The sequence below is a fragment of the Callorhinus ursinus genome, unplaced genomic scaffold, assembly GCF_003265705.2.
Source record: "Callorhinus ursinus isolate GAN/ISIS: 27379988/994484 unplaced genomic scaffold, GSC_fseal_2.0 scaffold7, whole genome shotgun sequence".
Classification (NCBI taxonomy): domain Eukaryota; kingdom Metazoa; phylum Chordata; class Mammalia; order Carnivora; family Otariidae; genus Callorhinus; species Callorhinus ursinus.
In genome coordinates, this window is record NW_027397069.1 from 44,532,282 (window position 1) to 44,553,680 (window position 21,399).

Sequence of the window (21,399 nt, forward strand, 5' to 3'; positions counted from 1 at the left end):
TTATATTTAAACTTCAAAGCCCATTTAATTTCCAGTATATTGTGAAGTAGAAGAATGCTCCCGGGTATGAAGGTTTGGTCAGAGAGTAAAATTCCACATTTTAAATTTTGCAAATGGATCAAGCTAAGATCCTGGCAGTATCTTGGTTGACAATATTGCTGAAGTGGGGTGGAGAGGAGGAGATCTATAGGTTATTGGGCTGAAAATTATTTTAAAATATAGGACAAATGAAAAGTAAGATATATTTAATTAAAATGAATTTAACATTACCTAGGATGCTAGAAAGACCATCTGAACTGTATAGAAAGTTCCAAAGTTGCTGATCACTTGATAATGATTTGATAGATATGACTGATTTTAAAGATAACTATTTTTGCGGGGGTGGTAATATGGGCAGAGGAAGACCGAAAAAGAGTGGCCCTGATAAGAAATAAAAATGAATGAATTCACATGACCTGGGACCAGATGAATGTGGGAGTTTAAGAAGCATCAACCCTAAGATAAATTATAAAGAAAGCAGAACAAAAGATAAAGTAAGGTAATACACGACTAGGAAGCATTTTGGAGTGCTGTAATTCAAGATTTAATTGTTTGGAACATATCTATCAAAAAAGCAGCTGAATATTACTTATTGTATTGTTTTACCATGCATATTCCACTTTTAGACATAAATGGATTTCATTCAGGAAGACGTATTACGTATAATGTGAAAATCAATAACTTTTCATCATATAAAGTAACACATGATTAACTAGACCTATAAAGAATAGTTTCGAATCTATTACTAAGGATATTCTATTTTAACAGGTACTTTAAAAGGTTATAAATGATTAGAAAGTGTTAGCATGAAAAAATATTTTTCACCACTTTTTCAAAATAGATTTTTCATTTTTATAATCTTTGAGCTTATCACCATATATACACTTAAGAAAAAATTTATCAAGAAAACAAGGGGAGCCTGGGTGGCTCAGCTGGTTAAGCATCTGCCTTCGGATCAGGTCATGATCTCAGTGTCCCATGGAGCCCAGCATCAGGCTCCCTGCTCAGTGGGGATTCTGCTTCTCCCTCTCCCTCTGTCCCTCCCCGCTGCTTGTGCTCTCTCTCTCTCCCCCTGTCAAATAAATAAATAAAATCTTAAAAAAAAAGAAAACAAGAATGCTTAAATATCATATAAGCTTAAAAAAGATATTCAAAGAATGGGTTCTTATACACTACAATGTTCATGTAGTTCAAATAGCACTGTTGTAGCCATGATCCAAGTATATATTTTTATAAACCTTGGAGAAACAAAATTTAACATACAAATTTTAAGAAATTAAATATAATAGAATTTAAATATGCAGATAAATACATATGTAATACCTTTCCTGTGAGGTGTAACTTTGTTTTACAGATCGTCACATAATGACATCAATCAAATCATTAAACCCCAGCTGACTGAGAAATTATAATTCTGCTAAATTGGTGCTTTGCATCACTTTCAGATCTCAGGCTTGTGCTATGCAATCCTAGAAATATAAAAATGAGTGAAGAATTTTGGCAATTCAGAATTTGGAATGAAGCAGAGGGCAAAGGACAGGTGGCTCAACAACTCTCTAAATTCTTCTTACTATTAATTTACAATAAAATGCCATCATTCTATTTGGTGGATTTCCTGAAGCTCTAACTTGGAATCTATTTTGAGAAAAACTACTCAAGGGCTCGCTCGCTTTGGCAGCACATTTACAAAAATTGGAACAATAGAGAGAAGCTTAGCATGGCCCGTGTGCAAGAATATCATTTGAATTTATGAAGTAGTCCATATTATTTAAGTCGAGTTTTTGTTATGGTATTAAACAATTTTTGGACATAGAGAGTGGTTATGTTGCACAACATTGTGAATGTAATTAATGGCATAGAATTTACACTTAAAAACTGCTAAAACAGCAACTATATATATGCAAATAAGCTTATTAGAGCAAAATATAGTTAATTTGTAGAGATTCAATTATATTAAATCATTGTTCCCCATTCTCCTTACTCTTACAAAAGAAAATTGAAAACTAAAATGTAACATTGTAATCATTCTTTCTTTCCCATTTTAAAGCTGAACAACAAATATAGCAGTGATTTACATATGGAATACATTAAAAAGTAAATAATTCATCTGTAATGAAAGCCATGGTAGGACATGGGGAGTAGTAAGTTAATAAAAAGAGAAACATCATAGTCTGTAGCTATTAGGGTACAGTCACAGAGGAAAGATAAGAGGGAGAAATAAGTTCCTTTGATAGATTTGATCCTGCCCATAATTAGGTACTGAACTTCTCCAACAGTTTGCCCTGAGTATTCATGGGATGATCCAGACACTGGTCATTTACTTTCCTTGCAGTTTGTTTACTTTGTTTCTTTTTCTTTCCTCTATTGCTTTTCCTCTACCAGCAGTTAGTGTTTCTCTTTTTTTTTTTCAATTTATTATTATTTTTTGCCAATGGTGTTTTTCTCCTCTTCTTTTTTTTTTTTCCAACTCTCACAGGGTTATTCCTCAAAATATATTTCTTGTTTATATACAAGCTGTTTTGCCATTTAATCTGCTGGTACATTTGAAATTTATTTCTGAATCTCTTGCCATTTTGCTAGAACTGTCCCTGTCCGTCCACCCACCCACCCCCATCCCCCACCCCAATCAACTTCATTTTTCTTACTCATTTGGCTCAAGAGCCAAAATATTCTTTACTTCTGTATTTACAAAAATGAAGTTTGGCATGTTACCACCTTTTAATTTTTCTCTCACAAATAATGATTCTAGAACTGTCCTAAAGCCAAAACGTTTAGTAAACATACAGGATTGTCTTTTAAACTGCTTCACAGAACATCATCGGCATGACTAGCAGAAGGTGCCAGATTTAGAGTGATAATCACTTACTACTCTCTTAGCTAAACATACAAACCTAAGTAAGGTTCATTTTGTATCTGCTGAATTACCTAAAACTACTACAATTCTATAATATAATAGCAGATGTAGTCATGGCAGTAATATAGTGTTTGGAGTAAGAAAAATTAGGTTTTAGTTCACACCTTTCTGTTCTTTATTTAGATCTTTCCAACTTGACTTTTTAAAATACAGTGTAAGTTTGCTGATAATAATTTTTACCTGACCTAACTACTTTGGTTACCCTGTGAAATAAATGAAATAATACCTTTGAAATCATTCTGTAGACTTGGGGAAATAATTATTATAAATGTTATTTTAGGGGTTTTGTAGTTACAACAAATTGATAGAATTTGGGGAGATTAAATACTTCACTGAACACATAAAAAAAACTTCACTGAAGTAAAATATAATCCATAATAAGAAACTGTCTTCAGACTAGTACTTTTGCTTTCAACTACCTAACTTTCACTTATCTTTTGTCATTTTCATTTCCTACTCTTACCCCTGAAAGAAAAACAGAGATTTCCATTCATCTACTGATAACAGGGGCTGGTTGTGTCTAGTGAAATTCATTACTGCTTTGATTTTTATAAGATCCTTTAAACTCTGTTTGAGTTGTCCTCTTGCCATGTCCATTTTTTTCTGTTGTCTAGATCACTCTGATGTGTACTTTGATTCCCTCTTCATTTCTTTGCTGCCTCTTGTACAGTACATAATGACAAGAAAGTCCATCATGTTGAAGAAAGAAGTTTTTTTGGTACCTTAAGATAAGTGAATTTAAAGTTTTGATGCTGCATACACAGAAAAAAAGTCCTATAGAATGTAAAATTAGTTTTGATTAAGTAAAAAATTTGAATTATATTTAAATGTGTAAAGGTAATAAATAATTATCAAAGGGAAAAATCAGAGGCAAGAAAAAAATGTACTATAGTTAAGAGATTTAAATCTGTATTTTTCTTGGTGTTGTTTCCCTTAATGGTTATAGAAAACATTATAAAGGATCTCACTGTTGCTATTTATGCATTGTGAAGTTGCCCCAAACTGTTTATGTCTATAAAAAAATTGATGTATATGACCTTTTATCTGTGTGAGATATGCATCAGCAATTTATCTTAATATGGGTTTTTAGGAAATCCAAGATATTTGTATGTCTTATTACCCTTATTGAGCAAAGTAAGATTATGGTTGTGTTATTGTTCAAGCTGACACATTCTTGATGATAGAATTTTTCTTGGGCTTGATCATCTAATGCAGTAAACACAATATACTCAGCACTTATTTTGTGCTGAGCATAAAACATCACATTTGGATTTCTGGGAGAGTTCCAAAGATATTCCCATGACCAGGGGAATTTTACAATTTCACACGATATCCCCATCAACACTTGGGATTATAAAGTGTTTTTAAGTGAAAGTAACTGAGGTATAAAATGATATCCCAGTGTACTTAACCAACATTGTTTAATGCCAATGATTTTAAGCACATGTCTTCATATACTTATTGACTCTTTTGGTTTCCTGTTCTATAAACTGCCTAAATATATATTCTTTATTTACTTTCTATTACAGTTTTGGCATCTTTGTTGTTAATTTGACGAAGTTGTTTATATGTTCTAGATAACAATCTATTTCTTGTATTAAATTCTTCAATTCCACCCTCTACTTTTAAATTCATGTAAATTCTATACATTCCTAATTCTAGGATTTTTCTTATTTTTGAGAAACCTACAAATGCTCTAAAATGTATAGAGAAGTATAAGGATGCCCAAAGAGCCCATTTTTTTAAAAGAAGATAAAAGTAAGATATACTATAGTATGCTATAGTATTAGTTGTATGTTTTTTAAATTTTGGCATTTATAAGAACACACAGATAAAGGAATTGAAAAAGTAGAGAGCTAGAAACTAAACCATTTATATTTGGCCATTTCATATACAATAAAACATTACCATAAATCACTGGGGAAAGATGGAGAGTTTAAGTAGATTGCAGCAAGAAGCCTAGTTCTCCATATAGAGAACAAGAAACTTAATCATGACATTCAAAGATGGAAACTAGATGGATTAAATATTTAATTTTGAAGGTTAAATTGTAAAGTTAATAAAGGAAAATTAAGGAAAACTTCATTGTGTCCTAGAGGCAGAAAAGAAACTTCTTCTATAAAATTTTTACAGAACAAATGACAAGGCAAAAATTGATAAATTTAGTTACATCAAAATCAAAGACTTCTCTTCATAAAGGACATTATTATCGTTTACAATTTTATTCACTAGAAATACAGAATGCAAAATATATTTTTAAAAGTGATACCAGCAATAACAACAAAAATATACAGTGTCTAGAAATAAAGATGTGCAAGAATTTTATGTAAAGATAAACTCAGTATTTTAAGGATTTTTTTTTCTTTTCAACTTGATCTGTAGATTCATCTCAATGAAATTCACAATTTTGTGAATATCATTGTCAATATGCCCTTCCCAATGGACTTATACCCAAGAATATATAAATGCCTTCTTTAAAAAAATAAAAAATTAGGTCTTGTGTCCCAAGTTATTAAGATTTATAATAAAGCTAAAGTTTTTAAAATAGCATATATTGGGACAGGGATGGTACAATGGACTAATTCAATACAATGATGGTCCTAGAAAATACCCCCCACACATACAGAAACATGATTAATGAATGAGGTGGAGTGATCACAACTGGAATGGGGAAAATTATTATAATTTTAAAAAAATATACGCTATTTTTTTAGTATATACCAACTTACAAAACCACTTTGCTTAGTAATTGGTAGGTATAGCTAAGCAAGAATTCAGTACCAATGAAAGCAGTCTGTGGTTCATCAGGAATATAATTAGTAAATTGCTATATTTATCAACAAACTGATACTACAAAAATGTTTTAAGTTTTTTTTAAGATTTTATTTATTTATTTGACAGAGAAAGACACAGCAAGAGAGGGAACACAAGCAGGGGGAGTGGGAGAAGGAGAAGCAGGCTCCCGCTGAGCAGGGAGCCCGATGTGGGGCTCAATCCCAGGACCCCGGGATCATGACAGCCGAAGGCAGACGCTTAACCGACTGAGCCACCCAGGCACCCTAAAATTTGTTTTTAAGTCTTATTTCTTTAAATAACCTCGAAGAATAAAGAAAAGATTGAGGTACAGTTGATGAACTCTTGTGCTTTTATTTCTTCATTTGTAATAAAAGGCAATACATTATCAGTCATGTGTAATGTGGGTCAAATGTATCAAAAGGACTTGCTAATTTCCAAACTGCTCTTTTCTCTGTGCCTTTTGTTAAGTGGATTTCCTTTGGATAAAAACCCTTGTGTGATCATACAAGTAACCCTTATATTACATGGTAAGTTAGATATATTAAGACTGCATATTCTACTTCCTTATCAGGGTGCCAAATTCCAAATGCCTTATGATTATATATTAATATGTAATTATAATCATATTCCCAGTGCTAATCAATAAGGAAAAATAGTGGAAACAAAACAAAACAAATCCCAAATCACTGCCTACGTGGGTCAACATTCTAGTTGGTAAAATGACAATCAAGCTAACTATAAGTTACGTTTATCTAATACTACTACTGCATACTTAATTATGACAAAAAATAAGTAACTTAAAACATGCATCATCTCACAGTTTCTGTGAGTATTCAGGCTGCTTCTGCCTCAGGGTCTCTCATAAGGCTGCTTGTCAACATCTCATTCATAGCTGTGGTCAGAAGCTCCACTAACAAACTCCCTCATGTGTCTACCGGCTGTTGTTTGGAGATATCATTCTTTGCCATATGATCTTGACCATAGGGTTACTCATAGAATATCAGCTTATTTTGCCCAAAGAAAGAGGTAGAGGCCACCATTTTTTGGAAACCTAATCTCAGAAGTGGTATCCCTCCATTAGGTCATATTGTCCTTTGTTAGAAGTGTGCCAATGAGTCCTGCCCACATTTAAAAGAGAGGAAATGACGCAAGGGCACGAATACCAGGAGGTGGGGAACACTGGGGACCATTTTAGAGGCTGCTTCCTACAGGAAATAAATACAGTGATAAGGGCTAAGAAGAAAATAATGCAGAGGAGATAAGAAGTTTCAGGAGAAAAAGCTGAAATTTTAGATAGGATGAGAAAACTGCAGTTACAGTGACATTTGAAAATAAGTAAGGGTGGGTGACACATGTGGATATGTGAAGCCAGACCATTTCAGACTAAGAAAATGGCAAACAAAGAGATCCTGATATATAACAAATGGGTAATGAGGAAATAAAAATTAGCACAAAGTGAGAAAGTTAAAATTGGCCATCTCATTCATTAGACTGGGATAACAGACAAGGCCAGCTCAAAGTTAACCTGAAACAATATGTCTCTAAGGATTTGCTGCAGCTGTAACGTGTCATAACAGCCACCTTCTTTAGTGACTACTGATTTCTTAATCACTGAGAAACTCTGTCCCCTGAAAATCAGACCAGCAGAAATATGGTTTGAAAACATATCACTAAGAATAAAACATGCCACTCTCGCCTGGGTATCTAAGTCATCTTGATACAGAGCATAAGCCTCAATTTTTACCCAGGTGCAAAGATGCAGATAATGGTCTTCTAGACACAACATTCCACATTTAAATTGACTTTGTAGTTTCCACAGAAACAGAATCCTTGGTCCACTTTCCAAACTGGATGTCATTTTGACCCCTTTACACAAAGCCCAGTTTTGTTTTTAGCCTATCAAAACCCTACTTCATTTAGATTTGGCCTAAATGCCACCCATCCCAAATCTTAAAATAATTTTCTCTTTTTCTTTGTGGCAACGTCTTTTGGTTCTGTCAGTGTACAGTCTATCTCACTGAGATAGGTCCACAAACCTAACTTCATGGGTCTACAGGCTTGTCCTTATTGCCTTAGATTGATTGAGATGGCAAAGTAAAGAGTGTTAAGAGAATGAGGGGAGACAGTAGTAGAGGACAATAGAGAAATACATTTTCCTTCCTTCACAGTAATAATGAGTCCATGCAAATTCAGGATTCTGTTATATTGCTGGCATTGCATAGATAATATCACTTCAAAGAAAACCGAAGACAGTTGGACAAACTAATTGGAAGAACATGTTTGGAGATATTTGGATGGATGGGTAGTAAAACAGGAAGTGAATTTTCAGCCTTGGACACATAGTGGGATTAGAATTCATTTAATATATTATTTGCTTTCTGGGGGGAAGATTCTACACTGCCCCACTGGGGAACCAGGATAATTTCCTAAGGAGCAACAATTTGTTGATGGAGCTCAGTAGGATAACCAGGAAAGACTTCTGTTCTTTTCTTCCAAAGGGGATAACAAAGTCCTGGATGAGCAAAATTTGTAACAGCAGGTAAAAATATGCAATTCTGAGTATGAATGGGGGCATGTTTGGATCTGAGTAATTTTTCTGGTAGCTTGTCTTTGCTCTGGTTTCCTGATTGGGTGAAACTACTCTATTACTGGCTGTGAGCACATGGTCTATCCTGCCCACCCCTGACAAGGACCAAACAACAGTTTGGAGTAAGGGTTTCTATAGAGAAAATTAAAACTTGCCCTCAGGAACTCTGTTTCAAAGTTTAACCTTTTGGGAAGTTGAGGTGAGGCAGAGCAGGTTAGCAAGTCCACTTGGAAGCATCCTTTAGCCATATATTCCAACCTAAAATTTACCAATAATAAAGTGTTCCACGATAATTATTATGCCATTTATTTGGTTACCGTGTCTACCTCTAAATTAATTTTGAATTTGTGTGGAAAGCACATTATGGATTGACATTACAGAGCCCCAACAGTCTGTTCTAGCTAACATACCATTTTTCTGGGGCGCCTGGATGGCTCAGTCAGTTAAGTGGTTGCCTTTGGCTCAGGTCATGATCCCGGGGTCTTGGGATTGAGCCCCACGTCCAGCTCCCTGCTCAGTGGGGAGTCTGCTTCTCCCTCTCTCTCTGCCGGCCACTCAGCCTACTTGTGCTTTCTCTCTGTGTGTCAAATAAATAAGTAAAACCTTTAAAAAAATACCATTTTTCTATTCCTCATCTTATCCAAACATCTGGAAAATGTTATCTGCATTTGCTACTTCTACTTTCTTACTTTGCTAGCAACATGTTCTGATTTCCTTTTATTACCAAAAGTGTATTGAACTCTTTTTAAAGTTATAATTACCTTTATGTTGTTAAAGTTTGTTACCCAAACTCTTAACATTTGGAAAGTTTGATCATTCTCTCCACGATATGCTTTCTTTTCTTAGCCGCTATTTACATCATCAACATATCTCCATTTCTTTTACTGGAGGATATGTCCTCATTTACATAACCTCCAAAATCTAAAATCTGAGGTCCTCAGGTTTGGCTCTCAGTTCTTGTTTCCTTCTGTACTCCCTAGGTAACTTCATCTAGGCTAGTGATCTTATTTTTTTTTTTTAAAGATTTTATTTATTTATTTGAGAGAGAGAATGAGAGACAGAGAGCACGAGAGGGAAGAGGGTCAGAGGGAGAAGCAGACTCCTTGCTGAGCAGGGAGCCCGATGCGGGACTCGATCCCGGGACTCCAGGATCATGACCTGAGCCGAAGGCAGTCGCTTAACCAACTGAGCCACCCAGGCGCCCTAGGCTAGTGATCTTAATCTTAAATGCAATTTACACACACACACACACACACACACACAGTCGTTAAGGTATTTTATCCAGACATAATATATTTCATGAGCTCCTTCAGACCCAAAGTCAAATAAGCATCTATTTGCCATCTTTATCTAGATAACTATCAAGTACCTCAGATTTATCATTTTTAAACTTGACTGTCTTCAATTTTTTTCATAAGTCAGAGCAATCTTTTTCTAAAAAGGGAAGTGAGTCATGCCAATCTTTCCTTAAAATCATCCCATAACTCTTTTATTATGAATGGACATGCTTTGGTAGTTTTAGCATTGACCCTACAGATCTCCATAAAAGGATCTAATTTACCTTTTAATCCTCAGTTTTACCCACCACTTAATCTCTACCTTATGCTCCAGCAACTGGACTACTCACCATTGCCACAAATGAGTTGGGTCTTTTCTAATACTGTTTCTTGAAATCTCTGTGCTCCTATCTCAATGAGAAAATATCTAAACAAAGTACTTTGACTTTGAGTCTAACTCAAATTATAACTCTCCAATAAAGCTTTCTTCCTCTTTGCTTTTTCATGATCTTTTGTGGATATTTTTCACAATGCATATAATTTATAAATGGATGAGTATGTATCTACATTTTCTCTTTATTTTGGACCCCTGGAGTACTAAGACTTATTAATCTACATATCCCCAGGTCTTAGTAAAATGCCTGGTCCAAAGTGAGTATTTTGGAAGTGGTGATTGAATCACATTGAGAAAATTATCAATTAATAAGGGTTCATAAAGGTGGGTAATTTAGCTTTGAGATTTTGTACACACTACATGCCATTGCGAACTCTTTTTTTCTTTTTTTACTTTTGAGTATTCATGCTCCAAAATGCTATTGTAAATAAGTAACAAAAATATATTTCACCCTATAGGTTTGACAGCAACTATGAAATCATTTTCACATGGATTTTCGACTGTGTTCAAAAGTGTTGCTATCATTAGAACAGAAGACATTTGAAATAGTGATATATATTTCCTTTATAGGGAAAACATACTGACATTTGGGAAATAGTCTTTGCTACTTAGTACCATGATAAAAATCACCAGTGAAGTCAACTTATACATAAATAAGGCATAGATTTCTTAGAATTCATGAAGTAAACACATGCTATTTTTAATATTAATATCATTATTATTGGTCCAATATAATTTCCAAACATGTCAGTTAGCCTACAGCATGTAGTTGAATAAATAGGCCTAACACACTTTCTTTCCACTGACCACAAATTTCCATACCCTAGTTCTCTACGGAATATACAGAAATTGCACATCTCTAACTCATTGCCTAAAGAAATTGGCTTTATCTAAGCAACTGGTAGGAATATCTCTATAACACATGAGCTGGTTAGCATTTATAGGTTGCACACCATGACATCAGTAATGAAATGAAACAAAATTAGAAAAACAAGTTAATATGCATTTATACCTTTAAAAGGTTTAATAATGAAAAGGCAATGCTCTATAGTGAGCCTAGAGTTAGAAAGCCTAGGTTTCCCCATGCATTAAGTGGCCTGAGGGCTATATTTACCATATGTCACTTAACCAGTTATCCCTGAAGTGCCTTACTGCTTAATCATGCAAAGGTCTCAATCTGTGTGGCACACAGCCTATTGACAAACAAACTCAGATTCTTTGATTATACTTTCTCCCCCTCTCATTCTCCATTTAAAAGTTTTAATCTCCCTTATCCTAATATGTATGACTTGACCCCCCATCTACATACACATCTCCCCCAAAGTGATTTTCCATAAAGCTTGGTCAAAATTTGACTCATAAGGGAGATTTTGAATATATTTTATAACACAGAGCTGAATCCTGAGGAAAAAAAAAAGTAAGAAAACTCTCCTCCACAAGGATTTCATTCAGCCCACTTTTAAACTTGATCCATAATTTGATCGAATGCTCTTGGGCACTATTAAATAGTAATAATGAACCTCACCTAAAGCCCTTAGTAATTTTGTTCCACATTTCCTTCTCTAATTATCCACTATTCCCTATTTATTATTACTTCATTCTCTGCCTTGAGGCTGTCTAAAAATACTAAGAATGATAAATTAAACAATACATTTGGCACCAAGTTAACCTGTGGGGAGGGTTATAATTTAATGGGTTGTCTTCTGAATTAATTATTTCTGAATTATTTAATTGCAGTTTCTAAACAAATTTCTTAGAATATGTGACTTTAGAACTTGCAATATATTTCTAATAAAATTATGACAAAAATCATAGATATATCATAATTATCTATTAAGCTAAATTTTACAGTAATTTGACTATACATCTATAGAGATTTACAGATTATATTTTTACTAGCAAACATTGTCTTCTATAGAAGTTTAACAATATTTTCATCAGTATCTCACCAGTACAGACATTAAATTATTGGAATTTTGAAGCTAATGCCTTTTCTCCCTAAGTAACAATAATTATTGACTCATATTAAAGTCTTATGAGTCTCTTAGATTAAGTACATCTTTAAAGAACTTGATGGTACATTGTACACTGTTTACGTAATCCTATCATTCTCATTAAAATTCTGTGAAAACCAGTTTCTTATTCTCTGAGCTAAAACCTCCACATTTAATGTGGGGAAGTTGTCTTTTAGAAGAATCCCCATCGCAAAATGGCAACCATGTTATTTGTAGTGTGAAACAACCCATATTGTGTAATGTTTTCTTAGTTTTCTTCTTGGAGAAGCAGAACTCTTTTGGAAGTTCCCTTCCATAAACAAAAAACTTCTCAACCATTTATCAGCAGCAGCAGGTCCAGAAGAAGTGAAACAGCTCATCTGGTCTTAACCTCTGGAATTTTCCCAAATTAATTACCTACTACATCCAGCCCACAAAAGCCTTCTCAAATTTCATGTATGAATGGCTGCAGTGGCGATCCAAAGCTCTTTACAACCTCCTTTAATACCCTGAACTGCCAGACAGCTGTTTTTTAATGCTTTAAAAAGCTCAGTGGTAGAAAGAAAGTTTTCACTGAGTGCTAAGATATTATTCAACTGTAAAGTCTTAAATTTCAAGTATATCGAGTCTTTTAATATATAATGTTCTTTTACATGTTGTTTAAACTTAACTACAAGAAATAGACTAAGTTCATGATGTGCAGTTAATCATGGACTAATTTTATTCTTACACCTAGAATAATATAGCTTCTGCATGTCTTAAAATATTGATGATATAACTGTCTCAGAAAACATATTTAGGAAGGCAAGTGCATTTCAAAAGGAAAGTGGAATTCTCATACAGTACAGATAAGGAACAAAGTTGCTATAAGAACTTTGGAATACTATTTGACATTATCTATTAAATTTAAACACCCATGTACCCAATGATCTAGCAATTTCATAAGTGGGTATAAAAGTGCACCTACAGAACTGGGCAAGAATACTCACAGAAAAAATAATTGTGTAAAATCGCCACACTAATACAGTAGTAAATTGGGAAAATATAAATTATAGTATGTACATACAATGAAATACTATGTAATGATAAAAAATAAATAATTATAGCTACATGCAACATTATGTCTGATTCTTACATAATATTGATCAAAATAAGCCCAACACAAAGATTATATTAATTAATTTATTTAATATTCAATAACAGGCAAATCAATCTGTAGAACTGAGGTTAAGACAGTGGTAACTTTTGGGGAGAAGGGAGGTAGTGTGGATGGTATGAGCAGAAGGCTGGATTCTGAGTGTTTGGTTGTTACTTGATCAAGGTGATGGTTACACAAATGTGTTTACTTTGCCATTCAACTGTATATTTATGATTTATCCACTCTTCTATATATCTGTAGTGCTTCAATTAAAATAGTAAAAATTTGGGGGTGCCTGGGTGGCTCAGTCCATTAAGTATCTGACTTTTAGTTTCGGCTCAGGTCATGATCTCAGGGTCCTGAGAATGAGCCCCACATCAAGTACAATGCTCAGTGCAGAGTCTGCTTGTCCCTCACCCTCTGTTCCTCCCCCTACTTGTGCTCGCTCTCTCTCAAATAAATAAATAAATACAATCTTTAAAAAATTTTTAAAAAGGGTAAAAAAATTTTAACTTGACATATTAAAATACACTTTAAATATTAACATCTATCTTTCTTGACCATTAGCATCATCATTCCCTCAGTTCTCTACCTTATAGACATTCTCTTTCCTTCATTTCCTAATCCAAACTGTCGAATTATTTAATTTTTGGTCTTGAAATATGTTTTGCAATTGTCCTTAATATGATTCAGTTTGATCTTCATGCCCATTGTTATTCTCCTAGCGGGGATTCTACCCAATTCAAGCTTAAGCAATTGAACCCCTTCAGAATGATTTTACCGATTTACATTTCTTTTATCTGTCATAAATAATTTTCTGGAGCCACTACTTTTAGAATTTGACACTTACGATCAAATAGTTTCTTTAGTGACTTTGATCACCTACCAGAACTTGATTAAACTATTTTGCTTTGCTTTGAAGACCCTTCATTTTCTGACCCTCACTATTTCATTATTATTTACTCAGGTTTTCTGTACAAAGTGCCTTCTTTGGAAAAACTTTAATTCTCTATCATCTTATGGAAAATATATTCTCATGGCAGTTAATTTCTTAGTCTAGATGTTCTTTCATTGTCTGTTTTTTTTCTGTATTTGTCCATACTTAACTATCCTTCAAAGGTATCTTTGTTTCAGTTATTTCTTAAAGTTTTATTTGATTACACCAGATTGGCTGATCCCCTTTCCTTTGTAACATTTCTACCATTCCTACAGAATGCACAGTATAATGATTAATTACATTCCCAATTATTTATAAAGATTCTATTAATATTATATGTCTCAGGGTCTGCACATATTAATACACATATGGAAATGTACAGAAAAGCTCAATACCCTGTTCTCCAGAATCTCATAGTCATGTAGAGATAAAGGTAAGGAAACACATAACAAGAGTATCATGGAGTGTTAAACCTTGTAATATTTTTGAATGTTAAGGGAACATAGGACAGAAAGCAATAAAAAATTTCTTGGAAAAAGCACTGTGGGCTTCACAGAGAGGGCTATCAAGTGGATCTGGTAGGCAAGCCCCAACATGGGGCTCCATCTCAACATCCATGAGATCATGACCTGAGCTGAATTCATCAGTCAAAAACTTAACTAACTGAGCTACCTGATGTCCTAATTGTTGTCAATATTTTTAAGGATTTGGTCAATACAATTATTCTATTTTTTTATTTAGCAGTAAAATCTATCTTTGAATACAGTACAAATACAGAGAGCAAGAGTAGAGGTTCAAAGTTTTGATTAATTCTTTTCTATTTTCATTTGGCCACTCCTTATTTATTATTATTATTTTTTAAACAAAGCAAGAGTTTGCTAACTCTTAAGCCTTAGCACAATCAGTAAGGTTAAAATGACAATGAGTGGTTGATACCAGCAAAAATAGGCAGCACAGGCTTGTAAATTATGTGTGTGTAAGACAGTGTTATAATTCCACAAAGTACACAGATTTTTTTTTTAAGAATTTTTGAAGGAGAGGGGTTTAAACTGCCCTTAATATGCAGGAAGAAATTTAATAGTAGAAGAAAATAAGGAGATATCTTATATTTATCTGAAAGATTTATGCTTATATTCCCCTGGGAGGAAAAGATTAATTATTCATAAATAAGTTGTCTTATATTTCTCTTAAGTTCTATTAAAAACATATATTTTTAACCCTTATGGAAATACTAGTGTTCTATATTTTAAACATGAAAAATCTTATTGTGCTTATTAAATTTACCACTAGGCTGAGCATATTTTAAATACTCACAAAATATTTTATAAGATACATATATCACAAGAACAAATTGTACTATTTTTTAAAAGATTGAAAAATTCACTTGCAACAGATCTTAACTAAGGGGTTTATATACCTGCATGTGTTTCAATTTCTTTAAATAACTGGTGAATTTGGGGTCCCTAAGATAAATTTTTGAGGGAAAGTATAAAAAGTCAGCATAAAAAATAAAAATACTTGTTTAAAAACCTATTTTAACCAAGTATTTATTTTTCACCAAATGTAATAAATTGATGACATTTCTATGAAAAAACAGACTTTCAAATTAAATAAATGTATATAAACACATTTCAGGTGACAGAAATTTCCAAATGTACATGCATTTTTGTATAGTATAATTTAAATTGGTTTTACTAACAAAATAAGAAAATAACAGTGTGGCATTTGCAGATAACTATGCCTGAGTTGCTCTGTTAATTTTGAAAAGATATTCATAATTGTTTTATGTTAATTGTGTTTGAAATAGTGTCCATGAAATTACAGTTTTATATTTATTTATTGTACAATTATCTAAAATTATTTTCAGTCAAGGCCACCTAGCGTGTAAATAATGCCCTAAAATTTAAATCTATAGAAACAAATCACGTTCCTACCACTTTATTTATTTCTAAGTAGCATCATATCTGCATGCATAATAAAAGTTGCTGCTTTTTCCCCAAAGTTAACAGTCAATTAACTATATGAATGCAGGTTTGGGTAGCAGTTGTTTTGACATATTATTTTGCATTCCATTTTACAAGAATACAATATATATATGCTTTAATTCACACCCCTAAGTAGTAATATATGATATTTTATAAATATAATGTGTACTGTTAGTACCAACTCCACAGAAAAGAATACAATTTACAAATAGAATGTGTTGTTATGAAAGTATAGAAATGATAAAACACAACTTTCTTTTACAGTTAGTTCATTATATTAGAATTTGTTTCTTTTAACAAACATTGGAATTTCATTTTCATTTCAATATTAGGGAATAAAGCCTACTATATTTTCTTGTTCAGCGTCAATGTATTTTTTTTATTATCATTTGTTAAGACACCTGATATAGATATACAAATGGAATGAATGACACATCCAACTGATTTTTTTTCTGAACATGCATATTATTTTAAATGGGAAACTCAAAGCCACAAATAATTTTGTTATATTGATATATTTTTACAATTGAAATACTATAAGTATATAAATCTACAGTAATCCATATATCATGTGAATTTATTTGAAACATGAAAATGAAAATGCATTTTCTTCTTTACTACTATATACATGGAGATCCACATGACGCATATACATAAAGATCTATGACCCATGTAGGTATAACAAAAAGTCAGATAAGCATTAATGGCAATTATATTCATATTGAGTTAAATTATATGTGTGTGGCCTGTATGTGAGTGCAAAGTCTTTCACAAAGTTGGACACCAGGCATACCTGGATTTGCATCCAAGCAAACTTTGGCATTTATTAGCTGGCCCAACAAACAAATATATTGTAAATTCCCTTATCCTCAGTGCTTAATTTGAAAAATGAAGTTAGTGTTGTTGTAAGGATAAATAAAATCAAATACATAAAATGCTGTGCATGCAGTTAAATATGTCATTATTGCTCAATAAGTTGTATACCCATAAATATGTAAAATGTTAAAATCTATATCTGGATGAAATATATGCTGTTTCAAATTCATATATTAATTTCCTAAATGTTGTATATCTAAGTACTACACAAGAAAACTATTTACTTCAAAACAGATACATAAATTGTCTTTTTTAATACATTTATATCCATATATAAATACATGATCAACCAAAATGTCTTTAATGATCATTTTTATAGAGATAGAGTAAATAAATAATAAAATTAAGATGACTTTTAGGAATACCTCATGTGTGCTAATTACAAGGTTCAAAAAATAGAGAGAACATTTCTTGGGGAAACTGTTAAATTATACTTCTTTCTATTATGCACCAATTGCAACCTCTCCTTTTGTACTATAATGCACATACAGAGAATTTTTATTTCCCTTGATTAGATAATTGTAGTTTCTTAGAGCTGAACAAACATGAATGAATTTTGAAAATCACAAATACATCAATTTTATAAGTCATGGCACTTTATGTCTCTCTTTGAAACTACTCTCTGTGCCATTGTCATAATACCTGACATTTAGAACATCAATCCAAATTATTACTTGTGTGGATGAAATATGGAGAGAAGAACTAAGAAAGTGTACATATAATGATCCAAGTTTTTTTTTAATATCTCAAATCTGTATAATGTTCACCATCTCTATTACCACCACCTGTTAGTTCCAGTCCCCATTATCTCAATGCAGCTGAGGAACTGCATTAATAAAACAAGTATATAGTTACTAAGGTTCCTACCTGAAATTCAAAGTCAGGTTTCTTTCCACTACACCATTCTCAAGATGCTGCAATCTAATGAGAAAGAAAATATTGGTACATAAATATGCATAATACAAGATTGAATATTGTACGTTTCTAAGAGAAGTGAAAAAAAGTATTAAAAAGGCTGAAAGGAGGGAGTAATTGCATATGGAATGCAATACGAAAAAGAACTTTATTAAAAAGTTGTCATTTTAATAATTAACCTGAATGGGGGTGCTTGGATGGCTCAGTTGATTAAGGGGTTAAGCATCTGTCTTCAGCTCAGGTCATGATCCCAGTGCCCTGGGTGTGAGTCCGGAGTCTGCTTCAGGCTCCCTGCTCCCTGGGGAGTCTGCTTCTCACTCTTCCTCTCCCTCTGCCTCTGCTCCTCTCCCCCTACTCATGTTCTCTCTCTCTGTCTCAAATAAATAAAATCTTAAAAAAAAAAAAGAACCTGAGTGATTCTAAATAAGGCTTATTTTTATTGCCAACTAGGAAATATTTCAAACTCTTTAAAACAATTTCTTCTTAAATCCTTATAAACCAATTCCACCTCTAAAATTTAGGGCAACTAAAAGAAAAACAGTTTTTATCTAACCCTTGAGACACTTACAAATCCTACGGTCAAAGCCTTCTCCCTACTGCAATAGCCTCTTTCCCTCCCTTGAAATAGAATTTTGAATAAACCTCTCCTTACTAAGTGCAGATTTGTTTTTTATTAGACATCACATTTGAATGAGATCAAAATTCCTGACCATAAAAATATTCATATAGAGAGACCCATCACTACTTTGTCATCTTATATTTTTTCTCCTGTATATAATTTCAAGAGTAAAACAGAGAAAATGTTTAGGATATCAAAATCTTGAATAAATAAAAATGTATGCTATAAATAAAATAATGCAGAAAATAATTCACTATAATAAAAACCCTTCAAAATCAAAATAGAAGTTACTTTCTTTTACATTTAATTGGAAATATTAATTATTATTTCATGAAAGCATACACATGTAACTCATGCACATATCTGGCTCTCTATTTACATTCCAATGCCATGAAAGCTCAAGGAATACTAGATTGTAAAAATATTTTTGAGGCGCCTGGGTGACACAGTCAGTTAAGCACCAGACTCTTGGTTTCAGTTCAGGTCATGATCTCAGGTTTGTGAGATGGAGCCCCACGTCGGAATCTGCTTGAGTTTCTCTCTCCCTCTCCCTCTGCCCCTCCTGCTTGTGCTCTCTCTCTCTCTCTCTCTAAAATAAATAAATATTTTTAAAAATATATTTTCACTATAAACAATTAACCTGCAAAAGTAAATTTGAAATGTATTTACATTGAGAGGAAACAATTCAAGCATAGCCTAAGAAAATGCTAGTTAAGTAGAGTAGCAAACACAATGAGTTCATAGGTTGTAATTAAAAAAATAATCAAGCCACGTACAGGACCAAAAATAAAAAATAGATAACTTTGCTTAGGTCATTTTTCCTATGCTTTAAAATAGAACTATAGGGGCGCCTGGGTGGCTTAGTCATTAAGCGGCTGCGTTCGGCTCAGGTCATGATCCCAGGCTCCTGGGATCGAGCCCCACCATCGGGCTCTCTGCTCCGCGGGCAGCCTGCTTCTCCCTCTCCCCCTCCCCCTGCTTCTGTTCCCTCTCTCGCTGTGTCTCTCTCTGTCAAATAAATAAATAAAATCTTTATAAAAAATAAAAAATAAAACTATAATATTATGGTTAAATTTTTCTTGTTTGTTACTCTTATTTCAAAACTAAGGTTTACCATTCTTGTTTCAAAACATAAGGGAAAAATACTAAAAATTTGTAGTTTATTTTACGGGTCAGTTTTCTTTAAACTAAGGCTTTGGAATATGTTTTAATCTCATTGCTAAAAATCACACTTCTGTTCTTCATTGTATGTCCTCTATAGAAATCAGTTACATTATCAAGGGACTGGATCATTTTAGTGCATTATTGATTTAGGAAAAGAGAATAGATGTGATTAATATCTACTAATGGCAATATTTACATTTATATTATACAATTTTTCTTGATTTAACCAAGTAATCAGTATAGTATTTTGTTTCAGCAACCAGAGATTCTAAATTAATTGTAGCATTGTAATGCAATAGATTAAAACTTTAAAAGAAGAAGGAGAAAAACATTGGACATCCTACCCCTTTTGTAGTAATGTTACAGTGATAAGCCTCAGAAAAGAACATGCATTTCATACTACTATAACTTTATTACTGTATGTTCACTGAGGAGATGCAAGTATTTGTAGCTCAGTAAAGGTACATTAAAGTTGTGTTGTGATTTATAGACAGTTGGTCATACTCTACTCCATAAGTTAGTCTATGACTGATCCTTTTTTTAACCCACACCATATGTGATTCTATTGTGTACTGCTTTTATATGTGAGTGTTAGATTATTACATTCCCTAGTTACCAACATTTTAAAGTAATCATATATTCACATTTATTCCATAATTATTCATCTGCAAATGTTGAAAATATTGCAGTTACTTAGTATTCATGCTTTTATGAAAATATGTGCAATGAATTCCCCCTAAATATAGCATATATGCAGGTGAAAATTTAATGACAAATTTCACACCCAAATTTATTGCTGAATTATTTGTCAGGAAATCCTCACTAGTCCATCAGCTGATGCTAAGGCTGATATTAAACCCTACATGCAAAATCCACTTACCCCATTACTTCTTCTTCACTATTCTGTTGTTTCCAAGCTAACAGACCATGATTTCATTTCCCAGGGAACAAGAATCTTTTTCTAGGGAGCCTTCTAAATTCCAGCAGGCCTCATCAGAAAACTGATAATCAATGAAGTGTGTACACATTAAATCTCCAAAGAATTCTGATAAAGTAGTGCATTTTTATAACTTGCCTGTCTGCAGAGAAGCTTTATGAATGAAGCCAATTGCTTTCTCCACTGGGAGTTCTAGATGGTAGAGATCAAGGAAGAGGCTAATATTTACCACATCACAAATTAAAGACTACATGGTAAGTTTACTGTCAGACAGCTTTAATTATTTTTCCCCACTTTGTAGTTTGGATAGTTTAATCCAGGTTTCCCTGCAGCTGACAACTTGGAGTAAAAAACCAAGCAGAAGGACAGCGTTTGCTGAGGCAGATAATGTAGCTCAGAAATGCAGACGATTTTCTGGGATGCAAGACAATGTTTTGCATCCCTTTAGCTAACCAACTGAGTGAAAATTCCAATATTTATCTAATGCAGAGAACATAGGTAGTGATACAGTTTTCTGCACATTTGACTGAGATACAAAAGATGTAAAAATAACCTGTTATAAAATATACAATATTTGTTAAAATTACATCACTTATACTGAAGGATACAGAGAATCAATGTATATTTTGAATGCAGTACTCAGAAAATATTATTGTTTGTACATTACATGTAATTTATGGACTGTTTTAATGTATTCCTATTATTTTTATTGTTATTTTTTACAAATAATATTGACAGTTTAGGAATGTGAAAAAATCAGGATGACGTTCTTCTGTTGCTAAGAAAGAGTTTTAAAAGATTTCAATTCTAATTTGGTGTTGTACATT

General features: G+C 33.0%; 1 non-coding gene across 1 annotated transcript; it reads left to right on the plus strand.

Moving 5' to 3' along the window:
- The first annotated feature begins 1,705 nt into the window (after window positions 1-1,705).
- Window positions 1,706-1,808, plus strand: LOC112826946 (U6 spliceosomal RNA). The gene has a single exon (XR_003209089.1). It is a non-coding gene; the product is annotated as a U6 spliceosomal RNA (small nuclear RNA).
- Window positions 1,809-21,399: the final 19,591 nt, after the last annotated feature.